Here is a 6,753-nt window from a genome sequence, read left to right as displayed (position 1 = left end):
TAAGTTATTCAACCAGTTCGAGCAGATCAAATGTCAAAACAAGCGGACCGTTTTCGGACCGACACCGAACGGTTTTTGAACCATTTCTGGGCCGATTGCCATACAATCCATCCGAAACGATTGACCGATATCGGACCAAAACCGAACGGTTTTTCGAACCGTTTCTGAGCCGATTGCCATAGCGTCCATCCGAAAAAAAGGACCGATTTCGAACCGAAACCGAACGAATTTTCAAACCGATTCTGGGTCGATTGCCATAGCATCCATCCGAAAAACAGGACCGATTTCGGACCAAATCCGAACGATTTTTCGGAGCATTTCAGCACGGTTGGCAGGGATGCCAATATTTCAGGGTTTTCTTGTTTCTTTTCGAAGATATCAAAATTTTTATCTCTTATTTATTTTTATTTTTTGCTCATAATACGCGTTTACATTCAATTTCAATTATCCTTTATCATAATTATACCAACATAAATCAAAAAAAAAAAAAAAAAATACCAACATAAATAATCTAACAATGTATAATTATTACTTTAAATCAATCATACAACAATTAATTATCATTATCTTATATAACCATTGTATCAATTTAAATAATCCAATAATAAGTCAAATTTACAAAATCAATTATCGCATTTTTCTTCTGCTGTTTCTTGACTTTGGGTGAAACAAAATAATATTTAATTTGCCTTAATGTTTTTTTGTGTTGTTCCGAAATATGGCTCCAAAGCATATTTGGTTTAAAAAAAACCTGACTGCAACACAAAACTTTTGTCATTAAATTAAATAACCATGACTATGTATATTGAATGTTCATAGCTAACATGTCATTGAAAATTGATCTAATCTTTTAATGTACATACAATTATGAATAATTTCCCTGGCAGATACTTAAATTACCATTTTCTGCTTCTACGAGACGAGTCTTACTTTGCAAGAATCCCAATCATTTTTTGAATAACTGTAATAATTCTCATATGATATAATCTGATGCCCATACTAAGTGTGAAAAAAATTAAATTGCTTTACTACTGGTAATAAATATTTTCTCATCAAATCTAAATTTAACGCTAACAGTTCTCTTAAATAAATAAAATTTTGAGATTCCTGTTATCGCTGTGGTAGATTTTGTTGTTTCGGATAGTATGTTCCAATTGTTCGATCTCTGTCAACATTGAGGCCGAGTTCTTAATGGCTGCAATCACTGCTCTGCTGTTTGACTTCCTGTTTGAATCCATCAGTCTTGATCGAACTCCTGCAGCACGGTAGGTTAGATTAGGTTGTTCCGTTCGGCGTTGCTCGGCAGAAAAATTTTGTAAATCTGAAAAGAATGGAAACATCGATTGATTTTTTTTTTTCAAATTTAATATTGCAATTTAAATAAAAATTATTTAAGTCATAAATTTAAAAAAAATATTTATTTTACAAATTTATGTGAAATAACAGAATATTAGCGACCATCTAGACCTAAGCAAACAATTGTAAACAAACACAACGAGTGTGGCTCCTTAAAGCCTTAAGGTATGAACCGTTTCAAATAAAGAAATAACAAAAAAACAGAAAATTTAAATAATCTGCATAATTATGAAAGTTAAAAATAAAGTGAAGAAATATTATATTTCAGTTTCCAAAACATTGAGTAAGGAATGGAATAATTAACCTTATTTACTAGAATTCTGAACACATTTTCCAACATGTATTCAATCATGCTTATAGATAACAATTTTGAATTATATGTATTACATTGCTGTTCATGTTTGTTTGATTTTCTTGAGATTACCACAGTGATATGACAATAGGTGGCCGACAGGCAGCTGGGTAACTTGAACAAATATTAAAAATGAAAATAATATGCATTGGCTATAACTCAGAAAAAATAACTTTCGGCTTTATGCCCTTAGATATTCTTTTTTAATTTAATTTTTTTTATCTACCTTCTACTTTGCACCCTTAAATCAGATGATAGAACCTTGAAGCACAATAGTGCGAATACCAACCTCCAATTCAACCAAGCAGTTGCAGTATGGTGTCAAATAATATGGTATCATATGCTAACGTCTCGGAATCATTTTCAAAGGGTTCAATATCTTACCATAGTTGAATTTTCCCTACCTCTTTCCTAACCTTGTTTATCATAATCCTCTTTCTAGCTTCTACTTCCATATATAAATTTCAGATCTAACCGAAAAATATGAAACAATAAGCGGAAATGTATTACCTAAAGACTCTTGATTTTCCGTTCTTATCGAGACCCTTCTGGTGCAACTGCCTTGAGTGCGCCATTCATAGTGATGCCGCTATACCATCCCTTGAACGATGATTCAAACTCCGTGTCAGCCTTAGATCAGGTTATTCTGGTTAAGAAACTATTTTTGTCAACCTGGAAAAGAAACATCGAAAAAGGAAATATTAACATTTATTTATGAAAATTTAATGTTTCTAAAAATCGGATTTTAAAAAGTACTGTGAACAAAAGTGCACCAGAGCGCCGATGTGGTTTAGCGGATAGGCTGTCGCGAGTCTGGTTTTGGTATGCTAGGCGTACTGGGTTCGATTCCCGGTAACGGAAAGAAATCTTTTGTTTTCGAATCCCATAAGTGGCCGACAGGTAAGATGTGTTCCCTCTTATAACTGACCATATAATAAGAATATTAAATCAGTTGCCAGCTGGCCAGGTATATACACAGATGCCGGAATACTTGTAACTAAAATAGCCCCACCTGATTGACTCGTTCTTCCAAAATACACTTACATCAACACATGCAATACATTCATTCCATAACAGAGATTTGGAGATTTGACGAACTTAATTAATAATCTGAGAATGCAGGTGAGCACATACTTAGGCAGAAACTGCGGTGAATCCGTGCACACATGGTGGAAAACATGCATCCGGTAGGTATTCATCGTCTCTAGAAGTTAACGATCAAATAATTCCTCACGATCATGTTCGAATAAATCATCAAGCGTTCGATACTGGAAGGGTAACTCTATTGCGTTTTGCAAATTAGAAACCTCGTCATACTCTAGTTGAAGTTCTAGTTCGCCTTACTCGATCGGTCGGATTCCGTAGACAACTACCTGATGAATCAGCGCACTGCGTTGATCCATGGAGTCTAAAACACAAATTTTAAGACATTCGTTCATAAAAATTTAATAGCTTTTAATAGATTTGAATTTAAAATTAAGATTTATACAAGAGTTGAGAATTCGGATTTGAGTTTCGGATCCGGATTTCAGTTTTAGAATTCAAATATAGATTACAAAATCAAATTACAGATTCGAACTTCAAATTGTGATTTATGATTGATGTCAGTTGATATCTCAAATTTAAATTCAGATTTAATATTTAAATCTAAAAAAAACGATTATAGACTGATAAATTGCAGATCTGAATTTTGTTATTAAAATGCTCTTTTCAGAAGTCAATATTTAGATTCAGATGGCAAATTTCATGCATACGTAAAGCTTTACAGGAATTATCGAAAAACTTACCTTCTTGTCAAATCGGCTCCCGTGAAACGCTTTCTTATCCAGCAAACATCCACTGAGCCTTCTGAGCAAACCATTTTTCTCGCTATTATCCAGCCGCTTCAACTTTTCATAGACGACTGCAATTTTTGACAATCTCCGGATGAGGCTAGCGGATGCAAGTACAGAACACCTTCCAAGTAGGGTCGAAATTATGGAGCTTGTAAATAAGATATCCGCTATCGATAGTTCGATGGTTCTACGTGGTTCTATCTATAAAACTGGCTTGCTGTTGACCGTATGTGTTCGACTTCGATTTGCTTGGATAGGTTGTCCATATTCGGTTTGGGATCCATTTCGAAGTTTTCATTGACGATCGAGCGATAGTTCTCTTTCGATAAATTTTGCTGCCTTCCGGCCGGCTTCCGAGAGCCCCTAGTCCTATTTTCGAATTTTGAGAAACGACGCTATCGTTTTTACGCAAACTGCCCACGAAAGATCTGGAACTTGCTGCTGATGATATGAAAATTTTAGAATGCAATCATCTAGATTATTTTGGGCAGTTGAATTTGATGTTTTATCATTCGCAGTAGTAATGCCGTATTCATCAATATTAACGAAAACTGCCAACTGAAATTATTAAAAAAATCTTGGTAAATAATTTGACGCGGAAGTTTAACGAAAACAAAATCTGCAATTGGAAAAGCAACTGAGACATGAGTTTTGATTAACTCTTTTCAGTTCACTTAAAAGAGAATTTTAGTGTTTGCAATCAGCTAAAATCGACTGTGAGAAAAAACACTACGAAATAACCACGAATAACACGTACCTACCTTTCAACTATTTATCTCAGGAGAATTCCAGACTCTTCGCACCCTGCGGCAGCAAGTTTTTCTTTCGAATAGGCTTTTAATCGAGACTTCATTTCACTTGCTAAGCTCCCTTGGCCGTGTTCCGGGACACTTTCGTTAGAGGAATTCAGTTCGATCACAGATTACCGAAAACTTTCAGCCAGTAGAATGCGAGCCAAGTGAAGGATCGTTGTAGATTTACCAAATCCAGCTGGGCCTTTTAAAAACATATTAGTTTTAACTCGCAAAATAAAGAAAATTCAACTTACGGACGATTTCACCGAGTGTCAACTGACCGGCTAACTGCATGTATTCCCATTGCCGACTGATTGGTAGGTGATCGCTTGTCCTAGGGAAATTGACTTCTACCGATGGCAATTTAAAGATTGCTTCGGAACACGGTGTACTTATATCGTGGCTTCGGAATTGGACGAGCCAGTAGGGCAAAATTGTTATTTTGAAACCAATGGTTTTGGTGGAGCGAAAAATAATTTTCTTCGGCTACAACCGAAGTCCTAGAGGGCGTACGCTTTTCTTCCTATCAGGCCAAACCAGGTTTCTGCTGCTCCAATTCATAACCAGACATGGAAAAGACTATTGTGAAAACATAAATTATTATTCATGATGTATACATTTATGTAATAAATCATTCATAAATTTTACCTAATGATGATGCGTTGACGTTGAGTGTCATTGATGCGTTGACGATACTATAGATCCCAGAATAGAAAACGGTACTAAATCTGTTCGATTTTCGTCCGATAATCAGGTGAATCCAAGGGTCGATCCATTCGGTTCGAATGAAAATCTGATGATAGTCAAATAATGATTGCTGGTGCGGGGAATCGTCGTTGTCGTAAGAGCATCTTGGGAGCTGGAGGAATACTTTTCGCTACTGAAGCTTCCCGAATAACCTCCGCTGGAGCTAATATCGTTGGAAATGAGTTCCGGCGAGCTGCCGAGCCGCTAATCAACTCGGTGCAGCTGGTTTATTAGAATATACTAACCCGCAATTCTATGAAACTGTTGTTTTCATGAGAAAAATGCACAAAACCTCGGATAATTTTAACAAGCAGCGCTCCAATCGATGCAAAGATAGCCTCCAACCTACACGGGAAATGTTCAAAAAGAGCAATGAATTGACACGATTTTTACAATTCTAATAATGAAAAAGGCAAATGGCGGCTTCGACTTACCTGTATCGAATATTCTATCTAGGATAACATATTATAAATTCCATTAAGAGTCCAGCTGATACCAGCTGATAGACTGTCCGCCCTCAGCAAACAATTAGATAACAAAAACTGTAATGATAACACTGATTTGAAACATATTTTCTAAAAAATAATAATTCACACGTCGAAATCGTCGACACGAATGAAATGGCAGACGTTTGTTTCGTTTTGATCATGCTTTGCAAAAGAAAATACCGTTTAGATTTCGAGCAATCGAGCAGACGGATGGAAATCGAGCCGAAAACCGATCGAATTCTAGCCGCTAGAATTCGAGTGCCGCCATGTCTGTTTTGCAATCGGTCCGATTGAGCGAACGTTCCTGACAGGGGAGTAGCGTGCGACCTTTTCTGGATACTACATTGACGACGAGGATGAAAATGGCGACTTATTTGGGGTGAGTTGAATAGCAACCCGAATAACAAAATATTGTTACCAAACAGTTCCTATAATAGTTAAAAAACTATTTGAAACAGCGTAAAAAAAACTTTTAGAAAACGATAACTGACATCGTAAAAAACATTCCACTAATTGTGAATTCCAAAACGACGGTCTGTGGAATGTGGCGTTAAGTTATGTTACTGTTTAAAACTGAATACACTTATATGGAAGAACTGTTTTGCAAAAGGTACAAATAACGTCCAAACTACGCTCGTGGAAAACGTATTCTGGTCATCAAACTGTTTTCGTTACAGTTTTTTTTAAAGTTCTCTTGTAACCGAACATTTCCATTAATAGGTATAACACGATTTGACAAAACGTTTCTTTCGCAGGTATGCCTACGTTTAATGGAATCATACGAGAGTGTGACACGCACACATGTGCAAATTTTCATGCAAGGGTTTCGGATTTTTAAGCCTAGTCCACACTAGGAGACGGTTCGTCTCGAGACGGTCTCAGCGTCTCCCATTTTCTTCGGGAGACACTGAGAGCGCCTCAGGTTTCCAACAACAACAACAGACAACAAAGTTCGTCTCATAACAAAAATCGCAGTTCATGTTGCCTAGTGTGGACTAGGCTTTATATTAAGCCATTTTTGTTTGCTGAAATAAATTTATTTATAACTTAAAATTCTTACTTACATTTTCATTTAATGGAATCAGTTTTTTGATCGGGTACCCACTTGTGTACATCGGCGCTCGATTAATCGGAAAGTTTTTCCATCAAATCATTGGGAAAATAGCTTTATAAATCATTGT

The 6,753-nt window shown here is 36.1% G+C and overlaps 1 long non-coding RNA gene across 3 annotated transcripts; it reads right to left on the bottom strand.

The window, feature by feature from the left end:
• Positions 1–584: 584 nt before the first annotated feature.
• Positions 585–5,871, bottom strand: LOC129760904 (uncharacterized). Of its 3 annotated transcripts, none has more exons than XR_008740401.1 (7): positions 4,986–5,871; positions 4,592–4,884; positions 4,305–4,539; positions 3,496–4,101; positions 2,843–3,116; positions 2,219–2,380; positions 585–1,321 (listed from the first exon to the last, which is right to left on the bottom strand). It is a non-coding gene; the product is annotated as an uncharacterized LOC129760904 (long non-coding RNA). The 3 variants fall into 3 exon arrangements; XR_008740400.1 differs by lacking the exon at positions 2,843–3,116 and having other exon boundaries at positions 4,986–5,429; positions 5,519–5,871; XR_008740399.1 differs by lacking the exon at positions 2,843–3,116.
• Between the last annotated feature and the right edge of the window lie 882 nt (positions 5,872–6,753).

This window comes from Uranotaenia lowii, unplaced genomic scaffold, assembly GCF_029784155.1.
Source record: "Uranotaenia lowii strain MFRU-FL unplaced genomic scaffold, ASM2978415v1 HiC_scaffold_819, whole genome shotgun sequence".
Lineage (NCBI taxonomy): Eukaryota > Metazoa > Arthropoda > Insecta > Diptera > Culicidae > Uranotaenia > Uranotaenia lowii.
Note: the sequence above shows the minus strand (reverse complement) of the source record. Positions and strands in the feature narration are given on the sequence as shown.